A 12,323-nucleotide genomic window follows, 5' to 3' on the forward strand; every position below is an offset into this window, starting at 1 on the left:
ATCAGGCTATTCCTCTGCTCAGTAAAGGCCAGCGACTTGTCCTCTGTTTGGCATTTAAAGCTTTCCACAGTCTGATTCCATCCTACCTTCTTCATCTTCTCACACTTTTTTCTTCTAGTTACCCTCTCCTATTTGCTGTCTTTCACACATAACATTTGACTTTCCATCTCTGTGCCTTTGAACCTTCTCTACCCCTCCCCCTCCACCCTTACCTTTGCCTCTTCATACTCTTAGCTGCTTTCTAGACTCAGCTGAAATGCCCCCTTCTGCAACAGGCCTTCTCCAGTCCCCTCATGCCCATGAGCCTTTCTCTCTAAGGTTACTCTCCTTCCTCTCTGTATCTATCATAAACCTACCATTACATTTGAAATTAAGGTAAACTGAGGCACAAAAATCCCAAGCATGTTCAATTTATTAACAAAGTATGAATTTACTAATAAATAGAAACTCAGCTTCCTCAGCAAAGCTAAGACCCCAAGGTGGGTACCTTTTTTATATCTTTCGGAGAAGTGCAAAACAAAGAACAAGACTTTGTAGGCAGGGAACAAGTTATGATTGGTCAGAAATTGGGCATGAGGGTCTAACAACAACCTCCTTCTTCCCTCTCATAACTAAGAAATGTTCATTGTCCGAGTCCACCTGTAAGGTTAGAGATAGTGGACCAGACCTCTTTGGATGACAATAGACATCCTTCAAGGGTACTAGATTTCCTGGACACAAGTATAGAGCAGAGGTTAGCAAAAGCACTGAATTTCTAAACCTAACTCATTACAGAACAGCTGAATTTCTGAACTGAATTCAGTGACAAAGAATCATTGCTTAGGCAGTTACAGGACAAAATGTATTAACTGTAAATAGGAATAATTCTAAAAGACAGAGAATCAATCTGATTATTCAATACTTATTTATTTAAATGTTACTTCTCCGTCTGTATTAAGCTCCTTGAGAATAGAGCCTGGTTTGGCCCTGCCAGTGGCTAATTTGACCCTCTGCTCTATACCACTAAAAAGAAACCAAAAATCCTAGGTCCTCATCCCACTCACAGCTCACACACTGAAAGCACAAGTAATCTCCTATAAGCTTTTTCAATTGAATGGAAGCCCAATTCCCCATTCTGTACTGTGATGTGAAGACAGTTGCCCAATCCTCAATGACAGGGACTTCCATCCTTGCAGGACTTTTTTTTCCTAAAGTGGCCTGCCAGCCACCATTAACAATAAAAGCCAAGGGCATCTTTCAGAAGGACCATTGAAATATGCTCCTTTGTTAAATAGAACTCATCCTTTATGAGCTTTAAAAATGTGTTCTCAAATAATTACCAGATTAATGGGAAAGAAGAAACATCCCAACTTGCCAAGGAAGGTTTTTTCCTTTCTTAGTAGAACTGAAAACTTCAGGAAGTCCTTTAGTCAGTACAAGGAAGACTTTAACAGTAACACATAACCTCTGTCCTTGACCTGGTTAGTCTGAACTGGAGTTTAATTGGTCTGTCTATAGAGGTATGAAAAAATAAAAAATAAAGTTCTTTCTTATGCATTGTAAAAGAAAATGTATGTATTTCTTATAGCTGGGAAAGAACATCTGGGCTGCTGCAAACAGCTGGCACCACAACAGAGCCCTGTCCTTGTTAAACCATAGAAAACCATCCCCCAATACCCCTTTCCAGATCTGCATTTAAGGGGAACTAGAGAGGCCAAAACTATAAAAGTGAACAAGCCAGTCTAATCTTTGCAAAATCCCAAAGATATAAATCAATCCCTCCTCCCAAAATCCCCCCTTGGTCAAAATGTTACAAACCCCTCAGCTCCTCTCAAGTGTCAGGGAGGCATTGACCAATCTAACAGAATTAAAACCTAGAATGGGTCCCATTTTCTTCTTGACCTGCAGATTTGAGTCAGGATTATTGCTTTCCCTGGATCATAAAGGAATCTATCCAAGTGGCAAATGATCAAATGACTTTTCAGGATGATATGGTGATCTAGGTGATCTAGTATTAGGAAAGGTCCTGTTCATAAGTGTTTAGAAACAAATAAATCATCAAATACATGCTCAGATTTTAGAACAATACTAATGGGGGGAAAGAAGAAAGGGCCCCATGTTTCTTTCAGTAATTTGACAAACCATTCTCTTCCATATGTAATTATCACTTCACTAGCTCAGCAGAATGTATGGCCACATGAGCAGACGTAAAATGATTCTAGCAGAGCCATATACAGCAATGCAATGCACTTGAAAAGCCATTGAGAAGAGCAGAAGCGGTGACTCTGACAAGATGGGAGCTTGATCTGGGAGTTAGGAAAATCTGAGCTGAAGTCTGCATCTGACACATTCAAGATATGCAATTATGGAGAAGTCAGTAAAATCTTTGAACCATAGAAGTGTAGTGGATCTGTATTGGCAAAGGGAGCTTCCACACTGGGAGACCTCACACCCATCAAATTATACTCTCTGACCCTGCCACTTTGACTTCCATTTCAGAATCAAGTCATCTTCAAGGGAAGCTGAGCTCCTGGAGAACAGGGACTGTGTAGGTTTTACCTCAGCATTCCCAGTATTCATCCAGTACCTTCCTTTAACGGGTGCTGAATAACAGCAACTATACTAATGACTAGCATTAATATTGCACTTTAAGCTTTGTGAAGCATTTTACAAGCAACTTATTTTATTCTCACAACAACTGTGGGAGGTAGGTGTAATCATGAGCACCATTTTACAGTTGAGGAAACTGAGGCAGGCAAACGTGCGATGGTTTGTCCAGGGTCACACAGCTAGTAAGGGTCTGAGGCCGGACTTGAACTTGGGTTTTCCTGACTCCAGACCTAGCTCTCTGCGCACTGTGGCACCCCCTCCTTACTTCATAAGTTTGCTGAATTGAAGTGGTTCATAATTCAAGCTTATACTTCAATGCCCAATGATCTTAGATTTGGTCAGTGTCTGTATTTCTTCAAGCAACAGGGACTTGGATGAGTTAACAGGTGGTTGTTCTGCATTGTTGCATTTGAAAAAATTTATCAGTGTAGTGATGATGAGAATAACTCACATTAATATATCTCTTTAAAGTCTGCAGAACTCTTTACATGTTATCCCATTTGACCCCCACAATAGCCCTGGAAGGTAGGTGCAAGCATTACCCCCATTTCACATTTAGGAAAATTGGGCTGAGAGAGGTTTTAAGTAACCTGTTCAGGATTCATTCATTCATTCATTCATCTATATACAGCTAGTTAGTATCTAAGGCAGAATTTGAAGTCAGGTCCACTCAGCTCCCTGACTAGCTCTCTATCTGCCACCAAAGGATGACAACGCTAATGATAACAAAGGCCCCATCCAGGCCCAACACATCATCTAGATTAGGAAGGTGGAAGATCCCCACAGAATGCCACTGAAAGTGATGTTCATTGGAGACTGCATTGATCAAGGCTACTGCCAGAGTTAGAAGGTCTTGCAGAAACTCTAAAACTCTGGAGGTAGAGACATAGCTAATTGGTGTAGCAGCCCAGCCCGTGTGATGAAACAGTTCCTAAAAATCAAGAAATAGCTGAGATTGCAGAGGGCTTCTGGTTGAGCCTTCTTGAAACTATTGTGATTATCAGTATGGTACTCAACAGCAGAATTGGTAGGCTTCCTTCAGGTTCTGGTACTCCCAGAAGTCCAGACACACTGCAACCAATCAGAAACGCCAACACCCTAAGTGACAGGAGTAGTATCTACCAAGGCTCGCCACCCCTGCTACATAGGTTACGTTAGTTCTTTTTCTAAAAGATGGTTATCTCCAATACTTGACTGGCCCTAGAGCCTAAGGTTCTAGGCCTTTGCAGTTGTCCTGATGGCCTCAAGTCTGTTGAAGTGGCTTCCTGAGGACCAGAGGGAAACAAAGAAAAAAAAGGCTCTTCAGACTTGCCAGATGTCTCAAGGCTGCCTGAGTCACTATACCTGGCTGAAGAGATGTGTTTCAGGAAGGATACTGGGGAGACCAATTACCTGAGCTAAACACGATATCCTTAATTTGCCTCCTTTCTCTGGTAACCATAAGAAAGTCTCAATGTTAACTGTTGAATGGCCTCCAAGTGTCTTATTTCGTTCCAGTATGAGACCGAGGGACCAGACTGAATTAGACCCAGACCACGACACCCCACCTATTGGAAAGGCATCACTGCTGATGGGACTAACCACTAAAGCAAGGAAAACATAGGTGTTTAGGAAATGGACTGAATACATGAAAACTTTCAGCATGCACACCCTGAGGTCATTGAAAATTCTTAATGTAAACTCTAGAAATCATACCTAACAATGAAATAAATGACAGAAACAGATCTGAAGTCTCAAAGGGTTGTGGAAATGAGGTGTCTGTACTTGAGGCCGTAGAGCTGAACATCTAGATCTGTTCTGTTTCCCGATATAGACACTGCCCTCATCCAGTCCAAGGATGCTGCCAAGATGCCCAGGCAACAATGGAAACTCCTCCTCTGAACCTCTAAAGTTTGCAAGGTTTTCTTCTGGCCAATGGAAGTAGGGAGGGAAGGCAGAGGAGACCAAGGTCAGTCCAAAGTGCTTCCCTTCCCCCACCCTGAACAATTCCTTTTCAGGGCCCTTAGGAAGGATGGCTTTTCCTCATTCACCATTGGCTGGAACCTCTGTTGCCCAAGTTTTATACTAATCTGTTCCTGATCAAGTCTTTCCTCAGTGGATCTGGACAAAGTCACTCCAGTTCATGGAATGGCTCCTCAAAGGCATTTAAATTTATCAAGGCCTTTCCTCACTTAGTTGTAATGCCTTTGAGTTAACTTGATTCAATTAAGATGAAATTTAAGGCATCAGAGCATAGTATTTTAATCACCTAATTTAGGTAGGGTGAAGTAATTGATTGATTATTCAATTTATTATTAATTTATTTAAAACATATCAACATAAAAAATATTAAGAACAATGGAGGCAACTGGGTGGCACAGTGTTTAGAGTTCTGGACCTGAAGTCAGGAAGACTGAAGTTCAAATTTGGCCTGATATTAAGTTTTTAACCCTAATCTCAGTGGGCCTCAGGCTCCTCATTTACATTCCAGGCATGTCAAAAGGTAACATTAGATAACATTTGTAAAGTGCTTTGTAAATCTTAAAGCACTATGTAAATGCTGGATGTTGCTGCTGCTGCTGCTGCTGTTGAAGTAGTAGTAGTAGTAGTAGTAGTAGTAGTAGTAGTAGTAGTAGTAGTAGTAGTAGTAGTAGTAGTGGTATGTGGCATTTTTCAAGGAAACCATTTAACCCCATTTTGGTTCTGCCTAATATTGAATCCATTACTATCTCTCCTAAATAAAGCAGGACCAGAACTATGATCTTAAAGGGATGATTTCTAGGGCAGAGCTCTAGCCACTATACCACATTGCCTCTGACAAACTTTTTAAATCATCTTTTAACCAAAAAAAAAAAAGTTAATCTTTTTTTCTGTTTTCCCCTCACTGTTATGATATGTTCTATATTTAGTCTCAGAAAAGCACAAGGTAATGGCTTCATGTACCCAACTACTTAATTGCTGCAGGAACAGAACAGATGAAAGTATGTTTTCTTAGGCCAGGTGCAGACTGGCCCCAAATGCGAGCTTCAGATCTGTAATGAATGAAGCCAAGAGTGGAAACAAAACAAAACCAAGCAAAACCTCTGCTTTACCAGATATAAACAAACTCCAAGCAAAGGCATACGAATACACATTCAGCAAGGACCCACAGGTGCCGCTGTCCAGCCCTCCCCAGTCTCACAGGAGGCACCCAGGTCAAGAACAACAGATCCCAAGGGAACAAGCAATTCCTCGAATCCAAGGAGCTCCCCTTTCTTGTTGATGCTGGTTTCTATAGGATTCCTCAAAAGCAGGCTCTAGTGTGCTTAGCCTACCAGAGTCTGCGTGTGCCCAGATAAAGACTAAATAGTCAGATCAGGAAGCCTAATTAGCTTCACCCTTCTAGGTGGTGCAGTGAATAGAGCTCTGGCCTTAGAGCAGGAGGACCTACTTCAAATCCAGCCTCAGACACTTAACACTTACTAGCTGTGTGACCCTGGGCAAGTCACTTAACCCTGATCGCCTCATCAAAAAAAAGTGCCGAGCAGAACAAATAGCACCCAAGACAGAGTGGTATAGAATATTTCCTAAAGATGTTTCTTTTTTAAATTTAATTTTATTATGAACTTGAAAAACATTAACAAACATAAACTGTTCTATACACAATGGGGAGAAGGTGGTTATATATGGAAACATAAAGCTCTGCTGGGTACAATTTTTTTTTGGTATAAATAAAATTTAACATAGTAGTAATAAAACTGCCATAGATTTAGAAATCTGCTTCTCTGTGCTCCCTTCTGATCTCCCTTCTCCTGTGAATTTTTAAAAATCTTATTATTCTTTTTTTGGCTGGGGGGAGGGGACATCCCTATCACTCCCACTCACCCTCAAAATAAAAGCCTTCTGTTGTAACACACAAGTAGTCAAGCAAAAACAAATCCACCCATTGGTTGAGACAAAAACACATTTTATTCTGCAACTTTAATCCATGATCTGTTTGCCAGCAGGTCAGAAGAAAGACGTTTTGAAGCAGGTTGCTTTAAAAGACTGCACCTCTGAGCCCTGACCATATTCCTCAGCATTACAAAATCTCAAAGTTATAAAGAAAACTAAATACACATTCCCATTACAAAATCTCCAACAATTGGTCATCCAGGCTCTTCTTGATGAAAGTCAATGACTGGGTACCCACAATTTCCTGGGACAGCTTGTTCTAATTTTGATTCCTCTAATGGTCAATATTTTTATTTTCCTTTCATTGAGGCGGATCAACCTCTCTAAATGCCCAATCATTGACTCTAGTTCTACTTTCCTGGGTCTTATATGTCTTGGTCTTCGTTCCACCCACCATTCCAATGGCCTCACTCTGGATATGTGTTCATTCTCCACCAAAAGAATCATAGAACCATAGATTTAGAGCTTGGAAGAGCCTTGAAGCCATCTAGTAAATGCCATCATTTTAGATAAGGAACTGGAGCCCAGAGACTAATGTACCTAATGATGTATTGGTAGTCGGAAAGCCTCCTGTTTGGTCTCCCTATCTTAAGACTTGTCCCCAATGTAAGCCATCCTCCACACCGTTGCCAAAGTAATTTTCGTGAAGTAGAGCTCTGATCTTCTCATCCCTTTACACCAAAATAATTCAGTGGTTCCTATTGCCTCGACAGTCACATAAAAATGCCTCCGTTTATATTCATTTATATTCCATCTTCTATTAATAACCTGGCTCCTTCCTCCTTTTTCAGGCTTCCTGAACATTCGCACTTTCTCTTGCACTTGCAGTCCAACCATACTTGGCTTCTTGCATTCTGCATACCCAACACTCCATCTCCCAACTCTGTGACTTTGCACTGTCTATCCTCCACTCTTGATATCTACTCCATCTTCACCTCTGTTTCTTGGGTTCCCTGGTTTTCTTTAAGACACAGCTCAAGTAACTTCTTCTAAATCAGAAGCTGTGACCTGGGGGTCTGTGAACCTTTTAAATAGTGTTTTTCATAAACATATTTCAATATAATGGCTTTCTTTATAATCCTATTTGTTTTATTTTTTAAAATTTTAAACAAATACTAAAAAAATACATAATAAGAAAAGAAAAAGAAACATATTATAATTTAAATGTAAAAGAAAAAAAGAAAAAATGCCATGTGCACAGCAGAATGTAGGAGAGGATTCAGAATATATAGCAATAACTTCCCATTTCAAGAAAGCCTACATATTAGATACTGCATGTTTGTTGAAAGCCATCCATCTTTTCTTTGCTTCCTTGTAAATTTTCTTTTGCTCTCTGTTGTATACTTCTTACTTTTTTTCCTTTTTATGTGTTTTATTTTATGCATTTAAAAACATTATTCTAAGAAGGGGTCCATTAGCTTCACCAGATTACTGAAGGGATTAATGATACCAAAAAAAAAAGCATGGTTAAAAACTCTAACTCCATATTTAGAAGCCTTTCCCAACTCCTTCTGGCTACTGGTGTCTTCTCTTCCATAACAATATTGAACTCATTATGTGTACTCTCATATGCACACATATGTTTTCTCCATTACAATATAAGCTCTTTGAAGGCAGGGATTATTTCACTTTTGTCTTTTTATCTCCAGAATTTCACATACTGTCTGGCAGATGGTAAACATTTAATAAATGTTTTTTAATTGATTGATTGAAGAAGCAAAGCTGGGATTCCCAGTTCCTCTGACTCCAAATTTAATGCTTTCTACAACATATCATAAAGCCAGGAATGTTAGGAGTTTAACATAGGAATATAGATTAAATCATTGACTATCTACCTTTAAGACAATCCAATTATTGACCACAGAAGCATGGACTCTGTCCTCTCCTTGACTTCAAATAAAAACTTAATTAAAAGAGAAAAGTAGAAACATCCAGTAAATTAATTTAGATGTTATAGATAGCATCCTGTTGATCAAGCACCTTGAGTGTTTAAACTCCATGGAGGAAGGAATCATAGAATCGAGTATAATCTCAGACAGCTAGAATATATACAATATATACTTGTTGGATGAATGATGAGTGGGTTAACTTGGTCAAACTAGCACATGTGAATAAACACAATCTCAATTTTCTAGAATTTCTGTGAAATTAAAGTTCTTAAGATCACAGAACCCAAAACTGGAAGACGTCTAAGAGATCATCTAGTCTACCTCTCTCCTGCCCCATTTTATTTAACAATGAACATTAGGGCAAACAATTTGACCCTTCAGTCTAGTTGCATCAGGAATCAATTCAGGAAAAAAATGGGATAAAAAGTTAAACTATTAGTCTTAGAGAATGACTGGTTATCAAAATAGATGCTTATTTTAGTCTCATCTTCTTTATTTAAAAAAAAATCTTCATTCTGTAAAGGCTAGAAGGAAAAATGTTGAGAGACAAACCAAAGATAAGGAACAAGGTAGGTTACCTGTCAGTCAGTCAACAAACATTTTTAAGCTTCTACTATGCATCAGGCACTGTGCTAAGTTATGGGGGTACAAAAAGAGGCAAAAGAGAGTCCTTGCATTCAAGAAATTCACAGTTTACTCAGTGAGACAACATGCAAACAAATAGATACAAAGCAACCTATATACAGGATAAATAGGAAATAAAAGATGAAAGTCACTAAAATTTAAAGGGTTTGGGAAAGGATTCTTGGAGAAAATGGAATTTTAGTTGGAGCTTAAGGGAAGTCAGGGAAGCCAATAGGTTGGAGATGAGCAGTTAGAGCATTCTAGGAATGAGGATCAGTTAGAGAAAATGCCCAGAGCTACGAGATGGAGTGTCTTGTTCATGGAACAGCAAGATGGTCAGTGTCACTGGATTAAAGAGTATGTGTTGGGGAGTAGAGTGGAAGAAGACTAAACAAGTCCTAGGACGGGTTTTGAACACCAAACAGAACTTTGTATTTGATGTCAGAGGGGATAAAGAGGAGCTAGAGTTTCTTGAATGACATAATTGGACCTGTGCTTTAGGAAAATCACTTTGGTGGCTAACTATTCTAATAAATTCAAGCCTTCCAAGCAGTTTGGGAAAAACCAGGCATGAACCATCATCTCCCACTATATTATTTAAACCTAAAATGTGATATCACAAGTAAATTAGGAAAGTATGGGATAATTTACCTGTCAATTGTATTGATAAGGAAAGAGTTTGTGACCAAACAGGAGACAGAGAGAATCACGGAAAGTAAAATGAATAATTTTGATTAAATAAAATTTAAAAAGTTTTACACAAACAAAACTAATACAGCCAAAATTGAAAGAAAAACAGGAAAGTGGGGAGAAATTTTACATCAAGTTTCTTTAATAAAGGCCTCATTTCTCAAACATACAAGGAACTGAGCCAAATTTATTTTAAAAAAAAAGAGCCATTCCCCAATCAATTAATAGTTAAAGGATATTCATGGGCAGTTTTCTGAAGAAAAAATAAAAGCTATCACCAGTCACATGAAAAAAATGCTCTAAATCACTACTGATTAGAGAAATACAAATTGAAACAACTCTGAGATACCACCTCATACCTATCAAATTACCTAACATGAGAGAAAAGAAAAGAAATGCAGGGAAGGAAAACAAAAGAAACAAAAGGAAAACAAATAGTGGAGGGGATATGGAAAAATTAGGATGCTAATATGCTATTCGTGGAGTTATGAGCTGGTCCAGCCATTCTAGAGAACAATTTGGAACCATGCCCAAAGAGCTCTAAAATTGAATGCCCTTTGACCCAGCAATACAATTACTAGGTCATATCTCAAAGAGATCAAACAAAAGGGGAAAGAACCTATTTGTACAAAAATATTAAGAGTAGCTTTTTTTTTGCAGTGGCAAAGAATTGGGAATTGAGGGAATGCCCATCAATTGGGCAATGGTCGAACAAATTGTAATATATTATTGTGATGGGATACTAAATAGTGAGAAGTATGCTTTCAGAAAAACCTGGGAGATCTTATATGAAGTAATGCAAGGAGGAGTGAGCATTGTACATCGTAACAGCAATATTGTAACGATGATCAACTATGAAAGACCTACCTTCTACGATCATGGCAATGATTCAGGACAATTCCAAAAGACCGATGATAAAAATTCTATCCCCCTCCTGGCAGAGAACTGATGAACTCTGAGTGTAGATTGAAGCATACTTTTTAAAAATTTCTTTATTTTTCCTGTTTTCCATATGTGTGTATGTGTATGTGTGTGTGTTTTCTTTTGCAACATAGCTAATATGTAAATATGTTTTGCATGACTTCACATGTATAATCAACATCATATCACTTGCCTCCTTAATGAGTGAGGAGTGGAAAGAAGGAGGGAGAAAATTTGGAACTCAGTTTTTTCTGATTTTTATTTTTAATAATATTTTATTTTTTCTTAGTAACTATAAAAGCAATTTTTAACATTATTTTTAAATTTAAAACTCAAAATTAGAACACAAATGTTAACAATTAAAAACATGTAATTGGGAAATATTTGGTTAAATAGATAAAATATGTTAAAAATAAATTCAAGCTTTCCAAACTAGAAAATATTCCATTAAAAATACTTGAACATGTCTGTAATCTCTGAGGCATCTTTGAGTAGAGTGGCTCTAGAACGCAGAGTACATAAAAATAAATTGGTGAGTTTGACACTGATCACTGGAAAATTTCTGAAATGGATTATTAACCGTTGTTGTGAGCACACAAATTATATGATGATCATTGGTGGCTCAGAACTGGTTTATTAAAAAGCAGGTCAAGTGGGGGCAGCTAGGTGGCACAGTGGATAGAGAACCAGCCATGGAGTCAGGAGGACCTGAGTTCAAGTTCGGCCTCAGACACATAACACTCACTATCTGTGTGACCCTGGGCAAGTCACTTAACCTCATTGCCTAGACAAAAAAAAAAGGCAAGTCAAGCCAAAGAAAATTCTTGTCCTTTATTGACAGGGTTATATAAGGGAGGGCTGAAGATAGAGTATATTTCAATTTTCAACAAGGCCCTTGACAAAATTTCTCATAACTTTTGGTGGACAATATGGATAGATATAAACCAGTTAATAGCACAGTGATCTGTAGCAAGTTAATTGACCATCCCTGAAGAGTATAAATTCATAATTTAATCCCATCTGAAGGATCATCTCTAGTGGCTTGGTACAACCCTCTATAGCAGTCTTGTCCTATCCATTATTTGTTTTTCATCAAAGGTTTGCATTTAACATCAATGTAAAATGAACAGGTGATAGAACTGGGACCCAAAAAGATTTGGACAGATTGGAATAAGAGACTGGATCTAATGGGATTTAGGTTATCTGCAAGAAACATGCTATAGTGGCATGCTAGCATAGAAAATTACCTGGCCCTGGAATCAGGAAACTAAACCAAGGTTTTAATCCTGACTCTGGCATGTATTGTCCGTCTAGAGGAGAGTGGTTGAGTCATGTAATGTTTTTTTTTAATCTAAAGAGGAAACTCAGTTTCCTGTTCAAGCAAATGGGGAGAATCATTCTTCTACCACCTACTTCACAAGGTTCATCTAAAAAAGCATGCTGCTAATCTGAATGCGCTCTCTAAATCTGTATTACTATTAAAAGGGAAAAAAAGGGCAGAAAAGTCAAAAATATGTCCAGCTCTACTTTTTCAGTGCTAGATTTAATGAAGGAGAAGGAAAATCTTGGCTGTTTTCAGAATTTTTTTCTAAATTCTGAACTTTGGATTTCCCCCCACTATAGTAATTTAATCACAGCATTATAACATCTTTGTGAGAGAAAAATATTCCATTTACTTTTCAGTTCTTTTAAATTTCA

The sequence above is a fragment of the Phascolarctos cinereus genome, unplaced genomic scaffold (genome assembly GCF_003287225.1).
Source record: "Phascolarctos cinereus isolate Bilbo 61053 unplaced genomic scaffold, phaCin_HiC Scaffold_9;HRSCAF=440, whole genome shotgun sequence".
NCBI lineage: Eukaryota > Metazoa > Chordata > Mammalia > Diprotodontia > Phascolarctidae > Phascolarctos > Phascolarctos cinereus.